The 17,679-nt window shown below is 35.1% G+C and overlaps 1 pseudogene; it reads right to left on the reverse strand.

Moving 5' to 3' along the window:
* Nucleotides 1–15,914: 15,914 nt before the first annotated feature.
* LOC124526741 (low molecular weight phosphotyrosine protein phosphatase-like) lies at nt 15,915–17,443 on the reverse strand (annotated as a pseudogene).
* Between the last annotated feature and the right edge of the window lie 236 nt (nt 17,444–17,679).

Genomic DNA, 17,679 nt, shown 5'->3' on the forward strand with positions numbered 1-17,679 from the left:
CAGGGGGAAGGGAAATTTAAATAAAATTAAAGCAGTGCAGGTTCTAAAATTATCATCATGCCCATATTTTGTGCACCTGAATCCCTCTGGATATGCCCCATTCTCTGCCTAAGGAACTCGATCAAATCTTCCCAAGTGCAGGCAGTTGGAGCAGGGAATTGCTCCAGCCTTCACTTTGCTACTTCAGGATGAGCAACATGCTAATGCATTTATCACGTCAAGTCTGGATTCTCTTGGCTTCCCATCTCAGCTGGTACTCCTCATCAGGGCACTCACTGGACATTCTGTCTCATGATGTGCAATCAAAGACTCCAGATATACCACCAGCAGACACCCAATAAAGAGCAAGTACACAGTACCTAACTTGGAATAAATTAAATTAGTTAGTAAGGTGTGATATGCATCCATCTGACTATGAAACTACGGTTTATGCTCTAGAATCAATTGCTACCTCCACAGACAGCACATCTTAAACAGCAGGTGATAATGCCAAAGAGAGCATCAGGAGTGGCCATGCACCCCACTGCATGCAGGTCTCCAGGAGCACCCTGGTTGTATGGGGGGGGTCAGCCCAGCAGACAGCAAAGAAATAGGGATCTCGAGACATGCAGAAAAAGTTAGACCCTATTTTTACCCAATCTTGGAAATCTAAAGAAAATCAGAGAAGTATATATCAAGGAAAACCCCAAAGCCTCCTTTACTTTAGTAGAGGTTAAACATTTTCTATTTCTTGGAATAAAATGCATTCAGAAATTTCATCTTAAAGCCAGTAAGAGTCATAGCTATTTCTTTTTCTCTGTGGTTTCTGTGGGTTGGTTTAGAGGTTCTCTTAAAAAAAATGTTCCAGCAGGGGTCTCTCTTTGCACATGGTACAAAAAATTCTTAGCAGTTGCAATGGAACATTTTTGTTTTGCTTATCCATCTTAGAATGTAAATGGATGTGGCTGCAAAATATGTCAGGCTCTTTTCTTACACTATTAGAAAACCATGGGAAAGCTATAATGTTTCATATCATGGTTTGGGTGATGATTAAACTAGTGTGTTCACTACAACATAATGTGTCAAGCAACACATTTATAATCTTTAGTCACTTTTTGTTTATATATTATACTTCAAAACAAGTTTACTTTTTTGAAGGTATAATCCTCAATTTGACATCTGTTTGCATGTTTCCTCACTTCTTTGTTTCATGTTTCAAGTAACTAGAACATCAGGAATTGACAATTTTATTTACACATTGCATTCAGTTTTATACGTATTTTATAAATAATGACATTTTTGTGTGTGTTGGCAGAAAAAAAGGAAAAAATTAAAACATAACTGCAATATTCAAAAGAAAAATGAAACTTGTTTGTGAGGATTATACACTACAAAGCTTTGCATGGTTTTCAAACCATGAACTTTCAGAAGGAGGTATCATTATTGGTATCCAAGTCTTGGGGATGGATCCAAAGAGAAGATGGATATTTGTGCTGTGATATCTCTGGAGCTTTTACTTCTGGTGGGAGCAGGTCAGCAAAGGGCCTCTGGACACTGAAAATTTGGGCCTTCTTAAAGAGGTTTGTTCATCCTTACTGTCAACCAGTTGACTTATCCTGAACAGAACAGAAATGGCCACAAACCACCCCTTTCCAAGTTAGTAAATGACACCTAAAATACAGTGCTTGAGAGAAATGCTTGCCATTAAAAATTTTTAAACTAGGGGAAGAAATTAAATCCTGTTAAAATCCTTGGGACCAAATTTCTGCCACCCAGACTGTTGGTTTTATTTTTGTGGTTTAATCTCAAGCTTCATTCTTTTTATTTTGCTTTAGTTAAGACTATCACTTTAACTTTAACTAAGACTTTAGTTAAGACTATCACTTCTTTCTTTGCCTCTCTTTCTATTCCCTCTGCAATCTCTCATTTCTTTTTTTAAAATTTTTTTAACATTTATTTATATTTTAGAGAGAGAGAGAGAGAGACAGAGTGTGAACAGGGGAGGGGCAGAGAGAGAGGGAGACACAGAATCCAAAGCAGGCTCCAGAGCTGTCAGCACAGAGCCCAATGCGGGGTTAGAACTCATGAACTGCGAGATCACGACCTGAGCTGAAGTCGGATGCTTAACCGACTGAGCCACCTAGGTGCCCCTGCAATCTCTCATTTCTGAAAATAATTTCTTAAAAAAAGTATCAACATTTTAGTAACACCTTTTAATAAAGTACACATTTCTCTTCACAAAAATTAATATTGGGCCATAAAAACCTTTTGACCCATCTGACCACTAATAAAACAGAAAATATTAAGTGAAAGTGTTTTATTCCAAATGACATTGCCACCTACTTTTTAATAGTATTAGAATAATCATCTTAATTCTCTCTTGGAAAGAAAAATCCATTAAGATCCTTTAATGAAGGAAATATATATTTATAATGGACCAAATGGCAACATGCCTTTGTCTAAAGCAATCATACTGCCCAATAAAGGAAGATCCACATTTAAATGTGGTGCCTCTGAACACCAAATATTACAAGAATTCCTAGTCAGCAGGATGCTATGCCAAAAGCACTCCACAGATTGGTTTACTCCTTTTTACTATCCTGTTGCCTCATTCTCAATATTTAATATTAATAATAGCATACTGGATTGTTCCAACAGCACAGACCTTAACATCCTATGCTCATTTATCTCTGGATCTCAGAGCTATTCAAATCAATAAATATTACAAATCCTTCTCACTGGAAATATTTTTTCACTATTTTATGTTTACATGTTTCTTCCTGCCTTCCTCTTTCCTATGCAAGCCACGTCTCTGCCCTCTGTTTTGCTTATTGTTTCCTTTCTCTCTTGTTTGTTCAGCTCTGTACAATCATTTCTCTTTGCTCTGGCCTTTGCTCCAGCCTCATGTTCATTTCTGCCTCCACCTTTTTTCCCTTCACAAACCTCTTTGATTCTAGTTGACAGTTTAAGATTTTTTCTTTTACTTTCCAGAGGCGCCTGTTGCCATAGTGACACATGACGGTGATAAAGACCATGACTGCTTCCTCTGGCACTCCAGTTGCTATTACAATGCCAGTTAGCTGAAAATTCTGTGGAAACTTGTGAGAAGGATGCTAGTTCACACCTTTTTGTGGGACTGTCTGCCAGAAAATGCTTCTTAGTTAATGGTTGTTTGTACCAGTAAAACTTGAGTCCATTAACTTAAGGGCAGCCCATACTTCAATAACTAAAAAACTGAAACACCATTATTTTACCTCTTTATACCCTAGAAAATTCTCCCTTCCCTGTCTTTGTTTGACTCCCTTCCTATTTTATTTATTTTTATATTAAAAACATACCTGATGTAGACTGAATTGTGTCCCTCCAAAATTCATATATTGAATTCTAACCTTCAGTATGACTGTATTTCGATACAGGGCTTTTGGGAGGTAACTAAGTTTAAATGAGGTTATAAGGGTTGGCCCAAATCTGATCGGATTGGTAGCCCCAGGAAAAAAGGAAGAGAGGTAGAGATACCTTGTCTCTCTCAACCATATGAGAATGCAGCAAGATAGGCATCTACAATTCAGGAAGAGAGCCCTTACCAGGAACTGAATCTATCTGCAACTTGACCTTGGACTTCCCAGTCTCCAGAACCGTGGGAAAATAAATTTCTATTGTTTAAGTCACGCAAGCTTATGGAATTATCCATATTATTATATTATGCATATTATCAAGCTTATGGAAGCTTGAGCTAATACAATACCTTAATATTAATATTGCTGGATCTTGTTAAGTGCTTTTGATTTTCAAAACATCAATTTCTGGAAATGTACCCAAATAAGGTAATTATAAAATATTGCAATGTTCATTATCAATATTTCATCATTGAATACTAGATGAACTAAGAGAAAAAGATGAAAACATTCATTGATATTTTTGTGTCTTTTGTGTTCTTGTTACAGCTGTCTTATTCTCAAGAAAATATAAAGAAATGTGTAATTATCTTCATCTTTATAGTTACTAGAACTCACTCATCAAAAGATAGACAAAACTTTTACTTTGTTGCAATTGTGTCACCTCCCTAGGATGTAAATCTAAGCAGTTTGCAACTGCTGGTACTGGTCTCCTTTGTGCCAACTCACATGGAGGAAGGGAGCAGCTAGATGATCAAATCTTGCTTAGGACTGATGTCAGAAGACCTAAACCTGCTTTTAAAAAATAAAGACTAGGGGCACCTGGGTGGCTCAGTTGATTAAGCATCTAACTTCAGCTCAGGTCAGGATCTCACAGTCCATGAGTTGGAGCCCTGCACTGGGCTCTGGGCTGACAGCTCAGAACCTGGAGCCTGCTTCAGATTCTGTCTCCCTCTCTCTCTGCCCCTCCCACACTCACTGTCTGTCTGTCTGTCTCTCTCTCTCAAAAATAAATAAACATAAAAAAATTTAAATAAAGTCAATTTTTTTAAAAGTATCTGTCTAGTGACACAGTTCTAGTATTACAAAATGTCAGAAGAAAGTTAAAAGCAACCATGCACAACCAGAAAGGAAGAAGAAAAACTTGGTACATCTCAAAGAGTGTTAAAGTAAGGAACATCAGAATACAGAGTTTTGCTAGAGAAGATATTATGAATTGGCTTATTCAATGGCTCCTACATTTACTTCTACCAAAGATGTTAATCAACATGACATTAATTTATCTGAGTAGATGTAAGACTTCATCATGTTGAAAAAAAGTGTCAATATGCTGTATTTTCAGTGCATAAGTTTACAGATAATTTTGAAGTGTAAAGACCCTGAAATCGTTTGAGAATTCCTAGGGAATTTTAAGGAAAATGAAGGTTATCCTTATACAATGATACTGAAAGTAGTTTCCAGTTACACAGACAGTCCCCAACTTATGATGGTTCAACTTACAATTTTTCAACTTTACAATGGTGTGAAAGTGATAGGCATTCAGGAGAAACTGTACTTCAAATTCTGAATTTTGATCTTTTCCTGGGCTAGTGCTATGCAGTACCATACTCTTCCATGATTCTGGGCAGCAGCATCAAGCTGCAGCTTCTAGTTGGCCACGTGATCATGAAGATAAACAAACGATAACACTTAAAACCATTCTCTGCCTACACAACCATTCTGTTTTCCACTTTTGGTACAATATTCAACAAATAACATGAGAAAGTCAACACTTTATTATAAAATAGGCTTTGTGATAATTTTGCCCAACTGTAGGCTAAATGTTCTAAGCACATTTAAGGTAGGTTAGGCTAAGCTATAGTGTCTAGTAGGTAAGGAGTATTAAAAGCAATTTGTACTTAAAATATTTTCAACCTATGATGGTGTTATTGGGACACAACCCTATAATTCCATAAATTGAGGAAGATCTGTATAATTGTTCTAATTGTATTATAAAACTACCTGATTTTTCTTATTATGGTAGAATAAGATCCTCTGTGCTATTATCAGTAATAAGAATAAATAAAAGGGCGTCTGGGTGGCTCAGTTGGTTAAGCATCTGACTTCAGCTAAGGTCATGATCTCGCGTTCCTAGATTCGAGCCCCACATCCAGCTCTGTGCTGACAGCTCAGAGCCTGGAGCCTGCTTTGGAGTCTGTGTTTCCCTCTCTCTCTGCCCCTTCCTGGCTCCCACTCTGTCTTTGTCTCTGTCTCTCTCAAAAATAAATCAACATTAAAAAAATTTAAAAGAATAACAGTAACTTCCTATTATGTGCCAGGCACTATTCTAAGTGATTCACATTCATTATTTCTACTTTTCATTACAAACTTGAAAGGTGAGAAACTAATACATGGAAAAACAGGTTGTGGGAAGATAACTTATCTAACTTGGTCACAGTTCCAATATTTCCCTTAAGGTTCAAGAATTTAAACTAACACCACAGGCCAAAACATGATCAGTCAAAGGAGCATACCAGGAACCCCAAGGTTAGCCCTATATTCAGTTGCATAAATTCTGGAATCACAACTGCATCAAATTGGCTGGATAATTGCTATATATATGTATATTACCTTTAATGCCACCTGGTTTATTTATTGAACTATCTAGACATTAACTCCCAATTGCTTTTCCTCACCACTCTGCCTTGATGAACCAGGTAGAATATAGCTTGAAAAAAGCAAATGAGATTTATGAAAACTTAAGTGGTTTCAGAATGGGTTTAATTATTCAAGAGACCTTCAAACCTGGAAATGTAGAATTTGATCTCCAAATTGCTCCAGCTTTCAGTGATTGAGTTGTTCTCTCTCTCTCTCTGTGTGTGTGTGTGTGTGTGTGTGTGTGTGTGTGTGTGTGTATAGAGAAACAGTGAACGTGTGAGCCAGAATGGGAGTGGACTGACTCAAAAGGAATCACGTCTGTCACTATATTTTGTAATTTCATTGGTCACTTTAAGAGCAATAGATTACAAATTGTTGCAATATGTAACCACAACCAATTTTAGGACACCTATATATTACTAATTGGCATACAATATAAATAAATTACCCTTCAGAGTGTTGTAATTTTGCACACACTTTAGTCCCTGGAAACCCCAAAGTATGAATGATTCCATCTAATATCCAGACTCTCCAAACCTTTCTGGTTTCTTAAGGGGGAAAAAAATCCCATCAATAAAATGTCTTCAAAGAACTGTCTTCTTTTTGAAAATGTTCATATTATACTGAGCTGCTCGACAAAAATATGAGGATTTTATTTCTGAGAGATGTTCCCACTGAAAGGAGTAGAGAGACTGGAATTAAAAGGATAGCCTGGAGGAGGACAGACTAACACTGTGGGCAGTGAAGCAAAGGCCTGTGGACTTCTGGACTTTTGATCTAGTCTCTCAGCTCTCAACTCCCTTTCCTGTGCTAACCCCAAAGAGTAGGGTATTATTAGTTTTTAAGTCTTGGGTCATCCTGAGCACATCCTCCAGGTTTAGAAGCATTTAGAATACAAATCACTTGTAATGAGAAGTAAGGGTCCTCCTTGATTAATCCCTAGAAATTAGCAAATTGGTAAGTGCAGTAAGAAAGTAATTAAGAGTTTTGCCTTTTTATCCTAGCCTTCTCACTCCCTGAGTAACTTTGGGCCAGTTATTATTTCTGGCCTCAGTTTCTTCTAAAAACTTAGGGGTATTATGGTATCTCCATAATTAATACTATGGCTAATAAACTGAGGAATAACCTGTATGCATTTCAGCTCTTCAGACAAGAATGATGTACAATTGTTCCCTGGGAACAATGATGCCATAACACATTGAAGGGAGGAAAGGTAGAGGACTAGATGAAATAAGCCTCTGGTGCTTTGGGCTAAGATCCTGCAATATTGACAAATTTATCCCCCTTGTTACAAAAAGTATTCGAGGTGACCTACAAAGATACATGACAAGCAGAATAAAATAAACTGATGAGGTAAAATTGGAGTAAAAGAAAAACAAGTTTAGTCTAATACAAACACATCACATAGAAACAGAAAATTTGGAAAATTTGTTTTTGACTATTCTGATAGGTGAATTAAAGAGAAAAATGTGGTCATTTCTAAAATTCACTGTCTTTTAAGTCCTATGTTGCTGGTAGTTTGAGGGTAGATAGAAATGGGGTGATTTGCTCAGAACAGTTGTTCCTAGAACTGAAGTAAGAGAGATGTTTTTCATGGTTCCTTATAAAGGAGGAATATGTGATGTACTATAGTGATTTTCAGCTGGGATATGCAACAGAAGAGGACCTTTGTTAACATATGCAATTATATGTTAACATATAGAATCATATCCCTGGGACTCAGTCTCAGATTTGTGATTATCTTTGCATCTATGCATTTGACAAGAGCTTCAAGTGCTTTTGATCTAGTCAGGTCTACAAACATGCTTTAAAGACCCACCCCTGCAATAAGGATAATGGTGAGTTTCAAGTGCTGTTTTCTCAATACATTCTTCAATAGAGGCAGGTGGCATAATGATAAAGCACAATTAAATAAAAGTAATTTTATGAGGACCAAAAAATATAGTCTGGGTACATAGCTCTCTCCAAAATCTATGTCTGATATACAATGTTAAAATTTTAAACATCAAGAGGGATTCAAAAATAGGTAACTCCCTATTGTGTTTCCCTTTAAAGTGAATGGAAGCTGGTCCCAAACAACCTCACTGTCTGTTAGAAAAGCATAGTGGAGAAAGTCCAGAAGCATGTGCCAAATTGTCTCTTCCTTTTATTCAAAATGATTATTCCAATTCCTACATAATTCACAGGGAGACTGAGATTCAGGATTGGCTTCTTGACTTTCATTTGTCTATAGTTCCTTAGAAACTTGAAGCTTAAGTTTTAAACTATGAAGGTACCCCTATGTGAATTTTCCTCTGAGGTTGGAGGTTGGAGGATGGCCAGGAAACTCCTTCCCTTTCAATCTTCTCTGCCTCCTCTCCTCCCTCCTTCCACCCCTCCATCATTTTAACTCTTGGTTTGCCTCACCCTGTTTTTTTTAAAAACAACTTTACTGAGATACATTTACAAACCAGAAAGTTCAAAGAACATACTTCTATAGTTTCTAGTATATTCACAGACCAGTATGACCATAACCACAATCAACTTAAGACACTCCAAAGAAAAACCCTTACTCCTCAGTTGTCATTACCTGTGGCCCTTCCTCCCAGTCTCTGGCTACCATTAATTTATTTTCTGGTCTCTATAGATTTGCCTGTTCTGGACACTACATATAAATGGAATCATATAATTTTGTCTTCACTGTCTTTTAGAGTCCACTCTCTTCTTCCTCTGGTTCAGCCTTTTGTGCCAGATTATTTCTAAGCTAGACAAGGTGAGGGATGGGAAGAGCTTCTAACGTTATATTAGGAGGTATATGCAAGGTAATCACAGTACCTGTTTAAGATCTTTTTTGGTAGGCCTTTCAACCAGCTTTATCATCCTTACCTCAGGAAGTGACTAGGTCCGAGGAGGATGAGGAAGGCACAGGGAGGGAAATAAAACCTTTTTAAAAACTGATTTTTTTAAATTAATAAACCTCATTTTTTAGAGCAGTTTTAAGTTCACAGCAAAATTGAATGGAAAGTTCAGAGAGCTCCCATGTACTTCCTGTCCCCCTACACATATAATCTCCCTAATTATAAATATCCCCCACCAGAGTGGTACATTTGTTACAACCCATAAACCTACACTGACATATGTATCAATCAAAGTCTACAGTTTACATTAAGGTTCACTCCTGCTGTTGTACATTCTATGGATTTTGACAAATGTATAATGACATGTATCCACCAATGTAGTATCTTACAGAATGGTTACACTATCCTAAAAATCCTCTGTGTTTTACCAATAAATTCCCCACCCCTCATCCCCAACTCCTAAAAATTACAGATCATTTTACTGTTCCCATAGTTTTGTCATTTTCAGAGAGTTACATAGTTGGAATCATACTGTATGTAGCTTTTTTAGAGTGACTTCTTTCATTTAATTATATGCATTTAAGGTTCTTCCATGTCTTTTCATGGCTTGATCATTTATTTTTTAGCACTGAATAATATTCCATTGTCTGGATATACCAGTATATTTATCAATTCGCCTACTGAAGAACATCTTGGTGTCTTCTAAGTTTTGGCAATTATGAATAAAACTGTTATAAGCATCCATATGCAGATTTTTGTATGGACATAAGTTTTCAACTCCTTTGAATAAATACCAAGGAGTGTAATTGCTAGATCATATGGTAAGAGTGTATTTAGTTTTAAAATAAACTGCCAACCTGTCTTCCAAAGTGGCTGTTTCATTTTGCATTCCTACCAGCAATGAATGAGAGCGCTGTTGCTTCATATCCTCACCAGTATTTTGTGTTGTCAGGGTTTTGGATTTTGGCCATTATAATAGGTATGTAGTGATACATTATTGTTGTTTTAATGTGCAATTCCCTAATGAGATATTTTCATATGCTTATTTGCCATCTGTATATTTTCTTTGGTGAGGTATCTGTTCAAATCTTCTGCCCATTTTTAATTGGTTTGTTTGTTTATTGCTGAATATTTAGGAGTTCTTTGTATATTTTGGATAATAATCTTGTATCAGATGTGTTTTTAGAAAAAAGAAAAAAAAAGTGTGTCTTTTGCAAATATTTTAACCCAGTCCTGATTTGTCTTATTTTCTAGACATTGTCTTTCACAGGTCAGAAGTCTTGGGTTTTTTTTCTTCTCCTCTGTACTTTACTTTTTTTTCCAGTTTGATTGAGAAATAATTGATATAATCACTGTGTAAGTTTAAGGCATACAGGAAAATGGTTGGCCTTACATATATCATGAAAGGATTACTACAATAGGTTCAGCTATCATTCATCATCTCATATAAACACAAAAAAAGAAAAAAAAGTAAAAAAAAAAAAAAAGAAAAAATTGTTGCTTGTCATCTGATGAGAACTCTTAGCTACTCTCTTAACTTTCCTATATGTCGAACAGCAGTACTAACTATGGTCATCATGTTGTATATTACATGCCTACGTTTTCTTTAGCTTATAACTAGAAGTTTATAACTTTTGACCACCTTCCTCCAATTTCCCCTTCCCCCATCCTCCACTTCTGGTAATCTAATCTCTGTTTCTATACGGTTCTTTTTTCTTTTAGATTCCACATATAAGTAAGATCATACAGTTTTTGTTTGATTTATTTCACTTAGCATAATGCTAAGTGGACTTCAGGATCCATCCATGTTGCTGCAAATGGTAGGATTTCCTCATTTTTTATGGCTGAATAATACTCCAATGTGTGTGTGTGTGTGTATGTGTGTGTGTGTGTATGTGTGTGTATCATCATTTTTGTATCCATTTTGATGGATACATCAATAGACACTTAGGTTGTTTCCGTATCTTGGCCATTGTACATAATACTGCTAGGAACCTGAGGGTGCAGACACCTTTTCAATTTAGTGCTTTCGTTTCCTTTTCATTTCCCAGAGGTGGGATTGCTGAATCATATGGTAGTTTTATTTTTAATTTCTTGAGGCTTCTCTATATTGTTTTCTATAGTGGCTACACCAATTTACAATCCCACCATGAGTACACAAAATTTCCCTTTTCTCCACATCCACATCAACATTTATTATTGCTTGCCTTTTTGATAATGGCCATTCTAACAGGTATGAAGTGATATCTCATTGTGGTTGCAATCTGAATTTCCATAATGACTAGTAATGTTGAGCATGTTTGATGTACCTGTTGGCCTTTCATATATCTTCTTTGAAAAAATGTCTATTCAGCTCCTGTATCTATTTTTAAAGTAAGCTATTTGAGGGGGTTTTTTGTTTTTGTTTTTGTTTTTGCCATTGAGTTGTAGGAGTTCTTTATATACTTTGAATAATAACCCCCTATTAGATACAGGGTTTTGCAAATATTTTTTTCTTATTCCATATGTTGTCTTTTCACTTTGTTGATGGTTTATTTTGCTGTACTGAAGCTTTTTTAGTTTTATGTAGTCCCACTCATTTATTATTTTTTTTTTTATTTAGTTGATTGTGATTTAGGCGTCATATCCATCAGGGAAATGTAAATCAAAACTACACTGAGATATCACCTCACACCTGTCAGAATGGCTAAAATCAACAATATAAGAAACAACATGTATTGGTAAGGATGTGGAGAAAAAGGAACTCTCATGCAGTGTTGGTGGGAATGCAAACTGGTGCAGCCACTCTGGAAAACAGTATAGAGATTCTTCAAAAAGTTAAAAATAGAACTACCTTATGATCCAGTAATCTCCCTACTGGTATTTACCCAAGTATACAAAAACACTGATTCAAAGGGATACATGCACTCCTATCTTTATAGCAGCATGACTTGTAATAGCCAAATTATGGAAGGAATCTAAGTGTCCACCAGTAGATGAATGAATAAAAAAGATGTGGTATATATATATATATATATATATGCATATATACGTATGCATATATATACATATATATATATACATATATATATATATGCCCACCCACATTATATACCCACATATACACATATGCACAATGGGATATTATTTAGCCATAAAAAAGAATGAAATACACCATTTGCAATGACATCAATGGAGTGAGAGTATAATGCTAAGTGAAATAAGTCAGAGAAAGACAACACCATATGATTTCACTTATATGTGGAATTTGAGAAACAAAACAAATGAGCAAAGAAAAAAAAGAGAGAGAGAAACCAATAAATAGACTCTTAACTCTAAAGAACAAACTCATAGTTACCAGAGGGGAGGTAAAGGGGATGGGTGAAATAGGTGATGGGGATTAAGAAGTGCACTTGCTGTGATGAGCACTGGGTGATGTATGGGACTGGTGAATTGCTATTTATGCACCTGAAAATAATTAACACTGTATTTTAACTATACTGGAATTTTAAATTAAATTAAATTCAAAAACAAAATATCATTACCAAGATCCAGGTCAAGAAGTTTTATTCCTATGTTTTCTTCTAGGACTTTCATAGTTTCAGGTATTATATTTAAGTTCTTAACCCATTTCAAGATAACTTTTGTGAGTAGCATAAGATTGGGGTCCAGTTTCATTCTTTTGAATATCCAATTATCCCTGCACTATTTATTGAAGAGACTGTCTTTTCGCCATCGAGTATTCTTGGTTCCCATGTCAAATATTAGTTGACTATATATGCTTGGGTTTATTTCTGGGTTTTTTATTCTATTCCACTGGTCTATGTGTCTGTTTATATGCCAGTATAATTGTTTTGTTGTTGTTGTTGTTGTTGTTGTTGTTGTTGTTATATTATAGCTTTATAGTATAGCTTGAAATAAAAAGTGTTATGCCTCCTGCATTGTTCTTTCTCAGGATTTCTTTGGCTATTTGGGATCTATAAGTTCCATAAAAATTTTAGTGTGAATTTCCTCTACTTCTGTAAAAAATGCCATTGGAATCCTAATAGAGATTGCATTGAATCTACAAATGGCTTTGGTCAGTATTAACATTTTAACAATATTAATTAATTAATATCAATTCTTCCAATCCATGAACATGAGATACCTTTCCATTTATTTGTGTTCTTTGATTTCTTTCATAAGTGTCTTATAGTTTTCAGAGTAGAGAATTGTCACCTCCTTGATTATTTTTTTTCCTGATTTTTTAACTGTTTTTGATGGCTAGTGTAAAGAGGATCAATTTAATTCTTTTTCAGATTTTTGTATGTTATTTTTTATCTTGCAACTTTACTGAATTCATTGATTAAATCTAACGGTTGAGGCTTTAGGATTTTCTATACGCAATATGTCATCTGCAAATAAAGGTAATTTTACTTCTTCCTTTCCCATTATGATTGTTTTATTTATTTTTCTTGCCTGATTGCTCTAGCTAGGAATGCCAGTACTATTTTGACTAGAAATGGTGACAGTGAGCATCCTTGTCTTGTTCCTGATCTCAGAGGAAAAGCTTTTAAACTTTCACCATTGAATATGATGTTAGTTGTGGGCTTGTCATATATGGACTTTACTATGCTGAGATATGTTCCTTCTATGTGTAATTTGTTAAGAGTTTTTATCATGAATGTATGTTAAATTTTCTAAAAATGCTTTTTCTGAATCCATTGAGATGATCATACTTAGGTTTTTTTTTTTTCTTCAATTAATGTGATGTATCGCATGAATTGATTTGTGTATGTTGAACCATCCTTACATCCCAGGATATAATCCTATTTGATTATGGTGAATGAACCTTTTTTGAAGTGCTTCTGAATTTGGTTTGCTAGTATTTTATTGGGAGTTTTTTCATCTATATTCATCAGGGATACCTTTTCTGGCTTTGGATAACGCTGGCCTCTTAGAATAAATTTGGGAATGTTCCCTCCTCTTTGATTTCTTTTTTTCTGAAGATTTTGACAAAGACTGGTGTTAATTCTTCTTTAATTGTTTGGTAAAATTCACCAGTGAAGCTTTGAATTCCTGGCCTTTTCTTTGTTGGGAAATTTTTGATTAGCAATTTGATAACCTTACTACTAACTGATCTATTCAGATTTTCTACTTTTTCCCAGTTCAGTCTTGGTAAGTTATATATTTCTAAGAATTTTTCATTTCTCCTAGGTGTCTAATATGTTGGTATACAGTTGTTCATAGTGCATTTTTATGATTCTTTGTATTTCTGGGGTATCGGCTGTAATGTCTCCTTTTTCATTTATAATTTTGTTGATTTGGATCCTGTTTTTTCATTAGTCTAGGTAAGGATTTGTCAGTTTTGTTCATCTTTTCAAAAAACAACTCTTAGTTTGGTTAATCTTTTCTATTGATTTTCTGTTCTTGACTTCACTTATTTCTGTGCTAATCTTTACTATTTCCTTTCTCCTACTAACTTCAGGCTCAGCCTTTTCTTCTTATTTTAGTTCCTTAAGGCATAGAGCTAGGTTGCTTATTTGAAATTTTTATTGCTTCTTAATATAGATGTTTATTGTTATGACCTTCTCTCTTTAAAATACCTTTGGTGCATCCCATGAGTTCTGGTATATTATGTTTCCATTTTCATTTGTTTCTAGAAACTTGTTTATCCCTCTTTAATTTCTTTGATCCACTGGTTTTTAAGGGGAGTGTTTAATTCCCATGTATTTATGAATTGTCCAGTTTTCTTCCTGTTACCAATTTATAGTTTTATGCTATTATGGTCAGAGAGGATATTTGGTATGATTTCAATCTTCTTGAATTTTCTAAGACTTGTCTTCTGGTCTAATATATGGTTATCTTAGAAATTTTTCCATGTACACTTGAGAAGAAGGCATATTCCGCTGCTGTTAGGTAGAATATTATGTATGTCTGTTAAATCCACTTGGTCAATAATTTGTTCAAATCTGCTCTTTCTTCATTGATTCTGTCTGGATGGTCTATCCATTGTATAGTGTGAAGAATTAAAGTACTCTACTATTATCATTTCTCTTTTTGGTTAGTTTTGCTTTATATACTTAGGTGTTCAGGTTTTGGGCACATATATATTTATAATTGTTATATCCTCTTGATGAACTGACCACTTTATTATCATGTAATGATCTTGGCTCTCTTTACTATTTTTAGTTTAAAATCTATTTTATCTGATGTAACTACCCCTGCCTTTTTTTTTTTTTTTTTTTTTGGTTACCATTTGCTTGAACAACTTTTCTCATTCCTTCACTCTCAGTCTATGTCTGTATTTAAGGCTAAAGTGAAGCAACACCCAGGGTCCCAAGAATAAGAACAGGATGCAATGACAGCTGGCACCACTGAAAGCTGTCACATACCAACCTTCCCTCCAACTGCAAACAATACCAACCACCTCACCTGCAGGGCCCTCATTTCCTTCCAAAGAGAAAAATACAGGAGACACAGACCACCACTCTCTCAAGAAAGCTCACACCTTTTGGAGAAATAATGGATCCACTATGGCTGCAAATGTGCCACAGGCCAGAATTCTAGGCAAGATATTGCATGCTCCCACTATGATTTGATGAGAAGAACAGTCATCCCTGTGGTCTTCTACCTGAAAGCCCAGAACCTTATCTTACATCAAATAGACCTTGAATGAGGCTCACTGACAAACTCTGACAGCCCTGAGCAGGTTCAGAACTGCGACATGTAAGGTAGGCCTGGTTGGACCAGACCTGAGAAGGATGCCTGGGAGTTAAAGCCTTGCATCAGGCAATAGACCAATGCTGCTTCCATGGTTTGGACAAAAGTACTGTGGAAACCTGAGATGCTGGCATCAGCAGGAACTGAGCAAGGAGTACAGGACCCTCTGCACCATCTCTGCAACTTCTCTGTAAACCTAGAATCACTTAAAAGTAAAAAAAAATATATTAAAAAATAATAATGAAAATAAAGTGAATCTCTTGTAAGTAGTATTTCATTGGGTCTTGTTTTTTGTCCATTCACCCATTCTATGTCTTTTGATTAGAGAATTTAATCTATTTACATTTAAAATAATTCTTGATAGGTAAGGACTACTACTGCCATTTTGTTAATTATTTTCTGGTTGTTTTGTATATCCATTGTTCAATGTTCCTTATCCTGCTATCTTTGTTCATGTTTTGATGTCCTTTGGTATCCATATGCTTTGATTTCTTCTCCTTCTCTTTCTCCATCTTTTTAAAAATCTATCATTGTTATAGGTTTTTCCCTTGTGATGACCATGAGGCTTACATAAAATATCTTAAAATTATAATACTTCATTGCATACTTTATACTTTTACTTCTCCCTCTCACATTTTAGGCTATTACTGTTACAACTTACATATTTTTGTAGTGTATAATTAATAAGAGATTATTCCAGTTATGGACATTTTTATTATATTTATTTTCTTAACTTTAAACCATTGTTGTAAGTAAATTACATACCACAATTACAAATTACAGAATCTACCCTTGACTATATATTCCATAACCAGTGACCTTTACACTAATTTTTTACGTTTTTATGATGTTAGCTAGGCTCTTTTTATTTCCATTCAAAGAACTCCCTTTAGCATTTCTTGTATGGCAGGTGTAGTGGTAATGAACTCCGTCAGCTTTTGGTTTTCTGGGAACATCTTTATCCCTCCTTCATTTCTGTAGAATAGCTTCACTGGGTATAGTATTCTTGGTTGACAGGGTTTTTTTTTTTTCTTTTAACATTTTGAATATGTCATCCCATTTTCTCCTGGCCTCAAATATTTCCGTTGAAAAATTTACTAATAGCTTTATGGGGATTCCCTTGTAGATACTTCTCCTTTCTATTGATGCTTTAAAAATTTTTTGTTGTTGTTGTTCTGGATCAAACATTTTTATTTATTTGTCTGCCAAACACAAAAGCTGATTTCTATCTATAATTATTTTTTTAAGATAAGAAACAGTGAGTCAACTGCAGAAACAACTGTGGCCTAACTGTGAAGACTATGGCGCTCACCATGAGGCTGTAGGGAGAAATGGTAATGACATTAGCAGGCTTTCTCCAAGAAGGCTCTGCAGCACCTCACACACTGCTAGTAGATAGTCTCAAAGTCAGACTCATTCCCATAATAAATAATAAATTGTTTCAATAATAAATTGTTTTTGTGGATAACTCTCAAGTAGTTCAATTTTAGATTTGCATTTCTTTTCCTATTCAAGTATCTCAGATTGCTTTCATCCATATGTAGTATATAATCAGATGTAGCAAAGTCTTCTTTGGTAACCTGCCAGGCAATGTTAACCCCACAGACTGATGGGAATAATATGCTTTTTTATTTAATTGTGCCCTCCATAATTGGGAGGGTTTGCTATTTCATATGTACATGTCACTACATTTTCTATCCTCCAATTATCTGAAAGCTTTTGATCAGTTACAAGTTTTCTGAAAACTTATTCTGCAATGGGTGACTGACATGTTACCCACACACAAAGAGCATAGACTTGGATACCTGCTCAGCCATCTTCCCATGCACCAGTATTATATTTTTCAGCTCTAGAATGTTTTTTTTTCTCTTTCTTTCTCTTTCTTTCTTTCTTTCTCTTTCTTTCTCTTTCTTTCTTTTTTTTTTCTTTTCTTTCTTTCTCTTTCTTTTTTCTTGCTTTCCTTCTTTCTTTCAATTCTATTGCTTAGTCAAACTTTTCATTTTGTTCATGCTTTGTTTTCCTAATTTTGTTTAGTTGTCTGTGTGTTCTTGGAATTCACTAGACTTCTTTAAGAAAATTATTCGGAATTCTTTGTCTTATAGTCCATATATCTCCATTTCTTTAAAATCATCTATTAGAGCTTTATTAGT

The sequence above is a fragment of the Lynx rufus genome, unplaced genomic scaffold (assembly GCF_022079265.1).
Source record: "Lynx rufus isolate CCGP_SWC_20201006 ecotype Redwood Valley unplaced genomic scaffold, mLynRuf1.p SCAF_5, whole genome shotgun sequence".
NCBI lineage: Eukaryota > Metazoa > Chordata > Mammalia > Carnivora > Felidae > Lynx > Lynx rufus.